Here is a 14,887-nt window from a genome sequence, read left to right as displayed (position 1 = left end):
AAGAAAGCGCCAAGGAAGTGAGGAAAGGGTGTGTGTGTGTGTGTGTGTGTGTGTGTGTGTGTGTGTAGTGGGTGGGCGGCATTGTATCATTACTCTAGATGGAATGAAAAACCAATGGAGAAGGCTGAACCAAAAGAATGATCTTATCTCATTCCTGTTTTGAAAGGATGACTCCTAAAAAGAGGGATGGGGGGCACCTAGGTGACTCAGTTTGTTAAGCATCTGCCTTTGGTTCAGGTCATGATCCCAGGGTTGTGGAATCAAGCCCTGCTTTGGCTTCCTAGCTCAATGGGGAGTCTGCTTGTCCCTCTGCCCCTCCCCCATTCATGTACTCTCTGTCTCTCTCTCAGATAAATAAAGTATTTAAAAAAATAAAAATAAAAGATGACTCCTGCTGTCACATTGAAAAGGGAGTAGTGATGGATAAGGACTGATGAAAAGGAGACTATTATGGTAGCACAGCAAGAACTGGATAGCAGAGGAGTGCCTGGGTGGCTCAGTGGGTTAAGTCTCTGCCTTCTTTCTGCTCAGATCATGATCTCAGAGTCCTGGGATCGAGCCCTGCATCAGGCTCTCTGCTCAGCAGGGAGCTTGCTTCCCCCTCTCTCTCTGCCTGCTTCTTTGCTTACTTGCACTCTCTTTCTCTGTCAAAAAAAAAAAAAAAAAGAACTGGATAGCAGCTAGACAACAATGGGGCGGGGCTGGAATTATGGATATATGTTGAAGATACAAGCACTAGGATTTGCTGGAGGATTGGATATGTGAAATGGGAAGTAAAAAGGAGCCAAAGAAAATTCCTAAGCATTGGCTTGGGCAACTGGCAGACCATTTGCTGGGAAAGAATATGTTGTATGCAGTGGAGGAGGGAAGTGGCAGTTGGTGGTCCATGTGAGGGGAAAATATCAGGCGCCAATATTCACAAGAAAGAGGTCGAGACAATTTGCCTAAAGATGTCAGGGAAGGTTTCATAGGGTACATATTTTTAAACTACGCCTAAACATATGACGAAGTTTTCACAGATGAGAAAGAAAGGAGTGCTCTGCCCTTTAAATTGGAAGAGCAAAGGCAAAGGAAATGGAATGGCCTTGGCTATTGTTTGCAATGGTGATGGTTGTAATTTGGTTGCAACATACGAAACTGTAGCAAATTGCAGAGAAATAGGCTTAGAAAAGTGGGATGGAGCAAGATGGTGATGGTCAGTTTGTTTAGACTTGTTAGGCTAACTAGGATATGCTGAAGAATTTTGAGCAAAGGGGAGAATGATAATTTTAGTCTCAACTTTAAGAAGATAGGTATGGAATGTGGGGTGGACTGGTGGAGGAAAGTAGAGTTGAAAGCAGGAAAACAGGCGGGTATTGATGCTGGACATTTTCCTTTTGCACCTCGGAATTCACTGGTCGTCCTACTCCACTTTGCCTGGTGCCCTGGAGGTTGGCTTTCCTGGACTATTTAAACGAACTGTCTCTATCCCCTAATTTATTATTGAATTTGTCCAACAGAAGACATGGCAGGAGAAAAGAAAGCTGGGAGAGAGTGAGGGCAGAGTGACTGTTATCCTGAGTCATTCCCTGATGGGCACATCTGCTTGAAAACCAGTGCTCCTATCAGGAGGCCTAATTCTGTAACAACCTGGGATCCAATAATGGCTCTCTCCTTGATCCTTAAAGCATAGTGGCCAAACACGCTTCTCTGCAGTTAGTAAACATGTTATTATTGTGTCTTAATTCTGCCCATACCCTTCAGTAAACTGTCCTCCGTAGCCCTATTTGAGCCTGCCATCTATTTGACACTAAAATCATAACTGTGTACCACAGGAAGCACTCCAATCATAGTATTTAAAACTCAGCAGCTTACTTGTCTTTCAAGTAAAAGAAGTCAGGGAAGTTGGCAGTGCAGGGCTGAAAGGACAGTTTCTCCTTCACTCTATCAGGGCAGGCTACCCAGATGGCTAATGGAACACGGACTAGTACTTTCATTGCCTAGGCTGCAGGAAGGCAGAAAAAGGGTTTCACTTCTCAGCAACTTCAAGATGACTTCCAGGACAACACTTTTGTTCCCATCTCATTGGCCAGAACTTCATCACATGGCTAAGTCTTGCTGTGGGGGAGGCTGGAAAATGATTCATTCAGCTGGACATGTGCAACTCCAAATAAATCTGGGGTTTTGTTATTAACAAAGAACTAGAAATGGTTATTATGTAGGTAGTTACAAGCCTCTACCACCAGAAACAATTAAATAATCCAGAAAAATAGACTAGATAACAAGGGCCTGAGAATGGTTAAGAGGAGTGATAGATAATGGATATTGTGAGAGATGGACAGGGCTACATGTTAATGGTGGAAAGGGACCTCCTAGTATCCTCTTTATCTAACAATATTTGACTTAGATTCCTTCTGATCTAATAAAATATTATTTCTCTAAATATAAACTTTCTAAAAGCTATTTGTTGAGAGCTGGAGAAAACAACCAGGAAAATCAAAACCATGATGAGGTATCACCTCACAGCTGTTTGAATGGTAGTCACCAAGAAGACAGGAGACCACAGGTGCTGGTGACGATATGGTGAAAAGAGAACACTTGTGCACCACTAGTGGAAATGTCAATTGGTCTGGCCACTACTGAAAAAAAATATGGAGGTTCTTCAAAAAATTAAAAACAGGGGGCACCTGGGTGGCTCAGTGGGTTAAGCCTCCACTTTCGGCTCAGGTCATGATCCCAGGGTCCTGGGATCGAGCCCTGCATCAGGCTTTCTGCTCAGTAGGGAGCCTGCTTCCCCCTCTCTCTCTGCCTGCCTCTCTGCCTACTTCTGATCTTTCTGTCAAATAAATAAATAAAATCTTTTAAAAAAATTAAAAACAGATCTACCATACAATCCCACTTCCGGGTATATAACCAAAAGAAATGAAAACAGGATTTTGATGAGGTGTATGCACTCCCATGTTGATCCCAGCATTATTCACAATACCCAAGATATGGAAACAACGTAAATGCCCACAATGGATGAACGGATAAATAAGATGTGGTATATACGCACAATGGAATATTATTCAGGCAGAAGAAAGGAAGCTATCCTGCCAATTGCCACAACATAAATCAAACTCAAGTAAGTTACGCCAAGTGAGATAAGTCAGATCGAGAAAGACAATTATTATATTATATCACTTATATGTGGAATCTATAAGCAAACAAATAAAAAGCCAAACTCATAAAAAATGAGTTCAGACTTCTGGTTACCAGAGGCAGACATGGGAAGGGAGGGAGAGAAGGAGCTGGAGGAAGGTAGTCAAAAGACACAAACTCCCAGTTGCCTCCAAACCTCAAATTGCCACCAATACAATCATTTGAAAAAAGTATTTGAATATTCTACTTTTGCTAATTATGAGACTCTATTAGCTTTTTCACTGTAGCAATACTGCATAACCAATAATCCCTAATATCTCAGGGGCTTGAGACAGCAAAGACTTTTCTTTCTCATGGGTCTGTATGTTGGCTGTTATTATCTGGGATCACTTATGTTAAGTTTCTGATCATGCACCAATAGAAAGGAGAAAATATTACTACAAATGTGCAACAAGAGACTCCTGCAGTGAAACACAAGACAAGGTTTTATGGAGCACAGTTTGGAAAAATTAGGCTCCTTGGGAGCAACACTATTAATCACTCACAGAGACTTAGCCATAAGTAGCCAGAAAAAAGAGACCTACTTTTGATGAATATTGGTACCTCCCTCTCCCCACCTCCAGCATTCTCCTGATCAGTAAGTTTCATTCTATAGAAGTCAGTGAGTGAGATAACATTCATGGCTTCCAGAATAGATCAGATAACTGGGTTGTTGGAAGACATCAGTTCATATCCAGAGAACTAAATTTGATACAAATATAATTTTATCCCTGTCTCTATCTCCCTCATCCTCTGCCCCCTACTATAGTATAAGTCAAAACTCCCAGCAAGACAAGTTGCAGGGATTAGCAATAAATAATTTCCTTTATACTTGGTTAGCAGGCTCCTCAGACAGGGTTGAGGCTCTGGAAAGAGAATATAAATACTTATTTTCTTCTCACAGGCACTCCTTTCTGAGAAACAAAAATCAAAAGACTGTTCAGTTTTCTGAGGAGAAAAATGCTTATCCATTAGTGTTGTTTCTGGTGATGTTCTGGTGCTTAGCCCATTCAGGCTGCTACAACAAAATACCACAGACTGGATAGTTTATAAACAACAGATTTTTATTTCTCAGTTCTGGCAGCTGGGAACTTCAAGACTGAGGTGTTAGCATAGTCACATTCTGGTGAAAGCCCGCTTCCTGGATCATAGGTGGCACCTTCTCACACTGTCTTCACATGGAGGAAAGGGCTAGCAAGCTCTCTGGGGCTTCTTTTATAAAGGCACTAATCCCACTCATGAGGGCTTCACCCTTATGACCTAAGCACCTCCCAAAGGCCTAACCTCCAAATACCTAACCTCCAAATACCATCATATCAGGCATTAGGATTTCATCATATGAGTTTTGGAGCAATACAAAGATTCAGTCTGCAGTGACCAGTGTCTTTTGAAAGAGTGCACACCATCATGAGAACTCTTCCAAACAATTAAATCACTAAGCAAAGAAGTGGTGAAAGGGCTGAAATGAAGAATAATTTCAATCCTACGAGGGGAAAAAAAGAACTCAGTAGACAAATCATTCTCCTCTTCTGAAATAAGGAGCTGATTATAGACAGGGGCCCTTAGGATTCATGTTAATGAATCATGAATTCATGTTAATTCTAATAAGTGCAAGGTGGTTACATGTGGGAGAGTGATCCCAGATTTCACTGCTGGTGACAGAGGTTTGGCAAGGTTCAAGGTTTGGGGCTCTGAATACACTAAACTCTCACATTGCTTGTTTGAATCAGAGGAAGCTCCTTGCTGTCTAGGGAGTTAGGACTCTTGGTTGCAAGTCACAGAAATGTAACTGAAATGTGAACAATAAAGAGGATTTGTTGACAGGGTACTGGTGAATCTCCCAGAGCCAGTGCAAGATTTAAGCAACCCCCTCTCGGAAAGACAAGGATTAGTGCAGCTCCAGGAATTCCAGTAACTGGAACTAAAGATTTGAAGGTCATCAGCTCTCCCTCCGTGCTTCCTGTTCTTTCTGGTTCTCACTGCTGCAGACAGAGTTTTCTTCATATTGTAGAGCAGTGGGGGGCATGGCTCTAGATCATGTATTTATTTATTACGTACTGCTCCAGTTTTGACAATCCCAGGGAATGTCTCCGACTGGCCTAGCTTGAGTGGTGGGCCCATGTTTAGCCTTCCCAACCCATGGAGACAAGAACACACAGCTTCCTTTGGACCATATGCTAGAGCGGGAGGGGGCACAGAAGAATCAGTCCTTAGAGAAGGGGAATATCAGAGTATCAAAGTATCAAAGACTGACTACTGGGGAGATCCCTGTAAGCCAAGTGATCATAACAGTTAATGTCTACTGCATCTAATTCCTGAAGAACCTTCAAATTTTTTCTGACTGGAGGAACCTCACCATTCCAGACTGAGATAAATCTAATAATCAGGAAGGAGGGGCAGGAAACTCTTTCATGGTTCTAAAGAAACAGCTGAAGATAAAACCTGAATTTTAGACTATCCCCAAATGGTCCCATCCAACTCAGAGTGAAAGGAGAAAGGCAGGAGAGTTGGGTCCTGGCTGAGCCACTGGCAACCTAAAAACTACAGTATCTGCTCTTCACCCACCTCTTAGAGAGAAGCAGCCAGAGTGACAAATATTTCCTCAGAGAAAGATCAGGAAATTCTGTCTGTTATTTATAACATTTACTGCTTTCCTAAGAAGGGATGAGGGGTAGGTGTGAAGTCTGATAGCTCGACGTTGTTGCTTTCACAGTTGAAAATGTAGGACTTTATCACTTGGGAACTTTCCTCACAATTTTTGTAAAGGAAAAGGCAAGTTTCTTTCTTTTATTTCTTTTTAAGTGTGTTTATGTGGGGGAGATCCATCTTTTAGGACACAGTCCGTTTTATTGCAATGTGTATAACTTTTCCTCTGTGAAGTGGAAAGTATGTGCACAGGCAGCTTAGTGTGGTTTAAGTACAATAGAGAGAAGATACCACATGATAGATTCATTTGTTTCTATGATAAAGTGGGCTTCAAGCTGGTATTAGTGAGGATTCTCCAGAGAAACAGAACCAATAGGATACATATAGATATAGAGAGATTTATTATGACAGATTTGTCCATACAATAACAGAGGCTAAGAAGTCCCATGATGTGCTCTCTGCAAGCTGGGTGCAGGAAATCTGGTGGTGTAGTTCTAGTCCAAAGGTGTGAGATCCAGGTGGCCAATGGTATGAATCTTAGTCTGAGTCTAAAGACCTGAAAGCTAGGAGCACCAATGTCCAGGGGCAAGAGAAGATGATGCTCAAACAGAGAGGGTAAATTCACCCTTCCTCTGGCTGTTGGTTCTACTCAAGCCCTCAACAGTTTGGATGATGCCCACCCATGTTGGTGAGGGCATCTTCTTTACTCAGTCTACTCATTCAAATGCTAATATCTTTGGAAACATCCTCACAGACACATCCAGGTATAATGTTTTACCAACTATCTGGACATCCATTAACCCAGTTAAGTTGACACATAATATTAGCCATCACAAGGCCTATAAAGGGGATTTTGATTAAAGATGTCTCAGAAAAGGGAGAGAACGCCCAAGAATTCACTGATTTGTCAAATCATATATTACCAAGGAAGGTCTATTAACGTGCTTAAAGCTGAAGGTGAATGCCAGTAGAAACTTACATTAAACTGCTCTGCAAAAATGGGTTATAAATTAGGCATACAGATATTAGATAATGTCTCAGTGATGATTACTGACAATTTGGGGGTCAGTCAAAAGATACTAATACATGCTGTGCCTTCACCATAAACTAGCCAGTATACTAAATGATTGATGTGTATAATGGCCTTCTAGGGAACTGTTTTATCATACTCCTACCTATTAGTGCCCTTTCCAATGCAATCTACTATCTTCCTCTCTCTGTCAAGTGGTATATGCAAGAGCTGCCACCTCACAGACCATGTCCCTGTCCACATTTGGTTGATTCAAGGTAGGTAACTTGACCCAAGAATGGCCAATTAGAGCCCATCACTAAGAATTTTGAATGTAAGGCCAGAGAGAATATGGTGGTAGGAATGTCAGACTTGGGGGCAGTTAGCAGCCTGCTCACCTTACCTGCTTAACTGAGGAAGCTGATAAGGAAGAATAATAAATGATATGCCAAGAGAAATAGGTAAAATACCTGAAGAAAGAGCAAGAGAAAAGGAGACCTGAAGTTACTTAAAGACCTGGGTTTCAATTATTTTTAAGGACCAGCTGTGTCCTTGTGGTTCCGTTGCTCAATATTTCCTTCAGTTCTGTGCAATATCTTGTCAGCTAATGGCCATTTTTTTCTAGGTTAGTTTAGGTTGTATTCCTATCACCTACCACAAAAGCATAGAACTAGCACCATGGATTATCTCATTCAATTCTTTAAGCCGTCTTGTGGTAGGTTCTATTCCCTTTATACAGATGAAGAAACCAAGTTTAGAGAGGTTCCAGTCGTGCCCCGATTAGCAGCTTGTGAATAGCAAAGACAGGAGTCACACCCCAGTTAACCTCAGCCGTACCTTTCAAAACAGAGGATTGGTGAATTATGACTATAAGGTAAAGAATAAATTTTCAAAGAACAAATTAGGACTTATGCATAGTAATAAGTATTTTTTTTTTGCTTGTCTAAAGAGGATATATATTTTTAAAAGAAGGCCAATGTATCGGTTAACTGTTGTGCAAAACAAATCATCCCCAAATTCAATGGCTTGAAAAAAAATTCATTATTTTTCATGCATCCGCAGATACGCCAAGGGTCAGCTGATCTGGGCTGGACTCAGTTAAGGTAGTTCTAGATCACATGTCATTTGGCTTCCTCAGACCAGTGGACTGGCCATAACCAAGGTATAGTCTTCTCATGTTGATGGCAGAGACAGAGAATAGACCCAAATATGTAAGCTCATTTTATGCCTCTACTTGTGTTATATTTACTAATATCTTGTAAGCCAAAAGAAATCACATAGCTGAACTGACAGGCAAGGAGGAGGCCAGATATACTCTGCGTCAAGGAGCTACAAAGATACATGGGAAGGGCGTGGAGACAGGAAGGGATGAAGAATTTGGAGCGATTAACGCCATCTACCACACAGACAGTTACCACAAATGATTTTTCTTAGTGACAGTGTTCTGGTTAATTATTACTGTAGTTTAGAAGCTCAAAAAAGGCTCACCTAATGGTTCTGGCTCATGCAGTTTCTCAAATAGCTGCAGTCAGATGATGGCTGGGGTTGGAACAGAAGGAATGCTCAAGCAGATGGGTGCCGCCTGGCTTCTTGCTCTCAGAGCCTTATCATGGGGTCTTTTTTTTTTTTTTTTTTTGCCCCCATAGGGTCTTTTGACATGGGTTAGTTTGTGCTTCCTTATGACATGCTGACCTTAGGAACTTTTCTTTCTTTTTTTTTTTTTTAATTTTTTTTTTTAATTTATTTATTTGTTAGAGAGAGAGAGCGAGTGAGCACAGGCAGACAGAGAGGCAGGCAGAGGCAGAGGGAGAAGCAGGCTCCCCGCAGAGCAAGGAGCCTGATGTGGGACTCAATCCCAGGATGCCAGGACCATGACCCGAGCCGAAGGCAGCCGCTCAACCAACCGAGCCACCCAGGCGTCCCATGACCTTAGGAACTTTTAAAACAAGATTTAAGAACAAGTAGTCTAGCTCATGAAGTCAAAGCAAGCCTTAGAATTTTCTGTAGCTTCACTTCTGCCACTGTATTCTATTAGTTACAAGTGCATCACAGCCTGCCCAGATGAAGGGAGGCATAATAGACTTCACTTCTTGATAGAGGTGTGGCAAACTTCTAAAGCATATGGAATGAGAGATTTTAGTTTAGAAAATATAATCTGCCACAGGCAGTTTAATAGAGCAGAAGATTGTACCTGTGTCCTAGTTCTGGTCTGCCACCTACTAGCTATGTAACTTTAGACATTATCTGATCTGATATTTATCATATAAATATCAAATGAATGAATGAATGGCATAGAATGACTTCTTCAGGCTTCAGTTTCTTCCCTGGGACTAATAATACCTAAGGAAAGTCAGGAAGAATCAATCAGATGAAAGGCTTGAAGATGTTTTTGAAAATTTGAAATGGCAAATTTCTATGGGTATTATCTTTTTTTTTTTTTCCAGAGCCTATGGCATTCTTTTTGGAATATTCTCAGTAATGTCATATCTTTGTCCTCTGAATAATTTGGTTTTTGGGAAGATGTGAAGGTCATTTGGAGCAAGAAAAGGACATATGATTTCACTGGGTAATAACATTTTGCAGTCTAAAATGAGATATCATTATAATATGATGAGATTGATATTTTTTAAAGTGGCTGGTAACCTGGTCTGGATGACATTTCCAAGAAAAGATTACTGAAAGTGTTTTGAGAGAAGGCAGGGGAATTGAAATAACCGTATGACAGCTGCAAATGCAGGATAAATACTCATTTGAATGTTTAAGAATGGGATTAAATGCTTTATCATCTCTCTTGCCCAGTGTCTGAGGAAAGACTCATGCTTCATTTCTAGGATGGGGAAATTTGAATTTTGCTGGTGATCAGTTAAAAGAAAAGCCAACAGGGATTAAGTGAGATAATTATATTGATAGCTAAGGACCAGATGTAGGTTTCCAAAAGTCATGAGAAAAGCACTTTCAATTGTCACTTCTATATTTATCTTTTAGGGTTCAATTACCTAGATATTTTTTACTTACACATTTTTTTTTCTTTTTGTAATCCTGGAGACAGCTGATGGGAAGTTATTTTTTTACTTTCTTTGAAGTTTTATTTTCAAAAAATAAATGGTTTCTCAGTCATTGAAACAAAAATAATTAAAAAGAAGGAAAGGGATTTCAGCAAATGGAGATAATCAGTACCAGCATTTTCCTTCTTAAAGGCATATGGTAGTGGTTGTTTTTCTCTGGGGAAACCTCATGTGATAAAGTAGATGGCACTGTGACATCAAAGCCAGCAAAAAACAGTCTTAGCAGACTAGTTAGGTAATTTTGATATTATTTTCATTTGGGGTAAAGCTTAGGGATAAAAGTGTTTTAAAGGAGAGAAAATGTAAAATAATAAGAAAAAGAGTGAAATTATATATAATCAATAATATTCCACATAAGCTATATATAATAGGATACATATATTTTAAAAGTATACATACTAGTATTAGGTCAGAGCTTTTGTAAGTATATATACTAGAATAATGCCATGGATTAACATTCTAGCTGATTGCACACTCTCCTAAAAAGATTACTAAAGACCATCATATACCCACTCAATTCTTGTCAAACCCAAAGGCAGTGAATAGCTACCACATATACTTGGGCGGCTTATGGTCTCCTTGACTTTGTGGGCAAGACCTCCAGCTTTTTTCTGTTGCCCATTGCCCTTTGCCCTTCTTCAGATGGGGCAAGACTCAGTCCTAGACAGCTCAGACAGCCCACATGTCACTGCTCATTGAGAAGCTGGTTCCTCAGATAGATAAAAAGGATCTTGTTGGCAGCAGCCCAATAGCCAGTTTTGAGCCCTGCTCTGTCTTTTACAAGAAGGGCTGGTGGGTGAACACAGGACCAACGAATCACTCTGATAACCAAAGCTGGTTTCCATAGCATGAATAGGATATGTAATTGCTGCTTCCTTGTTCCAGGTCCTTCGAGACGACACATCGTAAACTCTAGGACACCGCTCCTTGGGGGCCTTTTAACCTGAGAGCCAGACAGGTCTGAGGAGAGTTATTTATTACATAAAATTTCTATCTCCAATTATGATTACTGACATGAAAGTCTTTTGATTCAAAGTATGTTAATTAAGGCATACTTCTTCCTGGTAAACATATTACTGTTTATCTCACTCGCAGTAGAAAAGTCCCTTATCGTAAAGAATATAATATTGCCTCTATAGGAAAAATATTTTAGAAAATAGCTTAGAAGGTAAGTCAAAAAAGATACAATAAACTAACTTCAGAAGTGTTGTCCTAAGAACAAAGTTTGTTCAAACGTGATGCAGCACACCAGGCACCACTGAGCATGTGAGTGACGTTATTTTGAGAAATTCTTCAACAAAAGGGAAATAAATGAAGCATGCCTAAATATGGTGGCAGATATCAGTTTTCCTAATAAAAAATTTACAAAGATATAATATTTAGTTGTTTTGAAAATACGTAAACATTTTAATGTTGCCTTAATTGGTGCTTAAAGGAAACTACTGTTTCATGGTCTCCAAACTGCAGCCCCGTCCAGCTTCCTCACCTTATTTCCATTTTACTTTCAGTTTACTCTTCCTCAGCTTCACGGCCCTTCTTAGTTCCTTTCCCACCTCCATACCTAGCCTTCCTTGTCCTTCTCCCTCCTCTTAGACTCTGTCTTCCCGCGTGCTGGACTTGTTCGTTCACCTCCTCCCTGGAAACCATTCGCTATCTCGGTTTCTCTACTTTTCCTATTGACCCCACGACCGCAGGAGAGCCATCTGTTTTCGATCATTTTTTTGTGGCCGCTCCCAATGCTCCGGTTGTATCTTGCTTAGATTCTTTCCATGGCCTCCTAATCAGACCCCTAGATGACATACCTGCTCCCCTCCAGTTAATTCGCCAACCTCCAACTAAGATGGTAGCTATAAAACAGAAATTGAGGGGCGCCTGGGTGGCTCAGTGGGTTAAAGCCTCTGCCTTTGGCCTGAGTCATGACACCAGCCTCCTGGGATCGAGCCCCGCATCGGGCTCTCTGCTCAGCAGGGAGCCTGCTTCCTGCTTCCTCCCTTCTCTCTCTGCCTGCCTCTCTGCCGACTTGTGATCTGTCTGTCAAATAAATAAATAAAAAATCTTAAAAAAAAACCAAACAAACAGAAATTGAATCGCAGCACTCTGTGCTTCAAACCTCTTAGTGGGGTCCCATTGCATATAGGCTAAATTCCAAAATCTTTAAATCTCCCATAAGGCTCTATATGACTCGTCTACTACTCTCCCTTGTTACTTACTGTGATCCACCCAGTGGGGGCTGTTTCCCCTCCCCCCCATCTTCCTTCCTTTTTTTCTGTTTAAACTTTTTATTTATTTATTTATTTAGAAAGGGGGAGGGGGTCAGAGTGGTAGTGATTCTTAATGAATGTCCAAAAGTTGGACATTGGTTGGAAGAGTTGGCTGAAGCTCTGAAAATGATTAGCTATATTGGAAAGCATCACTTTTGCTCGAAGATCATCTAAAGCCTTTTTAAAAAACCAAAATAATACATGCTGATTGTAATAATAATAAAAAACCATTCAGAAACAAGCTTCAAAGATGTCCTTCCAGATGTCTCTTTGCACTTATTAGCATATATGTCAACACAAGTAAGTTCTGGTTTTGGACAAACAAAAAAACAAAAATTATAATTCCTCTCCCAGAAATAACTGAGCCTCAGGATAGAAGTCTAGAACAAGAAACAACAGGTGTTGGTGAGGATGTGGGGAGAAAGTAACACTTTTGCATTGTTGGCGGGGATGCAAACTGGTGCAACCACTGTGGAAGACAGTAGGGAAGTTCCTCAGAAAATTAAAAATATAACTACCATATGATCCAGTAATTGCACTACTTGATGTTTATCCTAAGAATACAAAACCACTAATTCAAATGGATATATGCACCCTGATGTTTATTACAGCATTATTTACAGTAGCCAAATTATAGAAACAGCCCAAGTGTCCATTGATCCATTGATGAATGAATGGGTAAAGAAGATTTGTGTGTGTGCTTTTGTGGGTGTATAAGATGGAATATTACTCAGCCATAAAAAGAATGACATCTTGCCATTTGCAACGACAAGGAGAGAGCTAGAGAGCACAATGCTAAGTGAAATAAGTCAGAGAAAAACAAATACCATATGATCTCACTTGTGTGTGGAATTTAAGCAACAAAACAGATAAACAAAGGAAAAAAGAGAGAAGGCAAGAAACAGACTCTTAACTCTAGAGAACAAACTGATGGTTACCAGAGGGGAATTGGGTGGAGGGATGGAGGAAATAGGTGATGGGTATTAAGGAGTATACTTATATTGTAATGAGCAGTGAGTAATGTATAGAATTGTTGAATCACTATATTGTACACCTGAAGCTAGTATAACATTGTTTGTTAAGTTTTCTGGAATTAAAATAGGTAACTTAATTTAAAAAATGTGGAAGCCCTGATTGCAAAGGGAAGCCAACTGAAAGCTCTGAAAGAGGGGAAAAGACTATCAACATCAGCAAAGCTGTGTCTAAAAGGCAACTCCAAAAAAAAAAAAAAAAAGCAACTCCATCTGGAGGACTTACTTAAGATAATCTGATTCAAAGGAAATACATTGTTGGCATCTTTTGTAAGCCCTTTGTATTATTTTTCTTTAAGATTGTATTTATTCATTTGACAGACAGAGATCACAAGTAGGCAGAGAGGCAGGCAGAGAGAGAGGAAGGGAAGCAGGCTCCCTGCTGAGCAGAGAGCCTGATGCGGGGCTCGATCCCAGGACCCTGGGATCATGACCTGAGCTGAAGGCAGAGGCTTTAACCCACTGAGCCACCCAGGTGCCCAGCCCCTTGTATTATTAAGACAAAACTTTGAAATTGGAAAAAAAAAAAAAAAAAAAGAATAGGTAACTGGAAATTGAGGCACATTTTTGATGAAACCCTGTAGAATCTTATTTGCTTTTCCCACAGACTGTGGAGACAGTCACATGAACCTGTCCATTTAAAAATTACTTTAATTTTATCCCCCTCCCCTCTGCCCAGTGTGGAAACTCATATTCGTTACTGAAAACTTTGATACACTATCTAACCAGGATGCTCCTTCCCTGAGAGAACTACATCACATTGAGAGGAACCATTGTCCAGGAATCCCAGGATGAGCAGCAGCGTAAATATACCTCCAATGACTGTGGGTATTATCAGTCATTAAGTTTTTGCCAACGCAAGTCACAAGAGAGCTAAAGGGTTCTCATTCCAGTTTGTATTTTTCTTATTGCTAACAGTGGTTGAGCATCTTTTTATGTGTTTATTGATAACTTGTGATTTTTTTTTGAATTGCCTACTTTTGTCTTCCACTCTGTTTTTTGTTGGGATATTTTTCTTTTTATTGATTTGTAAAACTTCTCATAAAATTGAATATTGTGATATTTATGGAGAGGTGCCACTCAGATCCCCTTCAAAGGAGGGACTTGTTTCCCCAGCTGTTAGGAGCACTGGTACAGAAAGCCATCAACTGTTAGTCTCTTCAGGGATGGCAGGAGCTGCAGAACTATAATGGCTAACATCCAATGACTGATGTAATAGGGGAAAGGCTATAATGGTCCAGCCATTCTGGCCCATTAGACAAAATACTGATAGACCATTTTACCCAGAACTCCCTGTGTGGTTTGCTAAAGCTGTTGTTTTTGTCTGCATTATATCTGGACCTTTCCCTCAGACAAATCCTGAGTCTTTCCCCTGCCCTCCACAGGAACTGATCCTAGGGGTACTTCCAAAAAAAATATTCTGTCTCAGATTTTGCTTCCTGGAAAATCCAATCTGTGAAAAATATATATTTTACATTGTAGCAAATATTTTCTTAGGAAATTTTCTTAGGCAAATATTGCCTCAGGACCTTTGCACATTCTTTTCCCTATGCCATTTTCCCCTTGGCTCTCTCCTGCTTCCTTAGGTATCAGCTAAGTTGTCATATCCTTACCAAGGCATCCCCTGATCCTCAACCTAAATCAAGTCTTCCTATTATTTTCCGTCATGGCTTCTTATATATATATATATTTTTCATAGCTCTTATCTCAGATTTT

Source organism: Martes martes (assembly GCF_963455335.1).
Source record: "Martes martes genome assembly, chromosome: 2".
NCBI lineage: Eukaryota > Metazoa > Chordata > Mammalia > Carnivora > Mustelidae > Martes > Martes martes.
Note: the sequence above shows the minus strand (reverse complement) of the source record.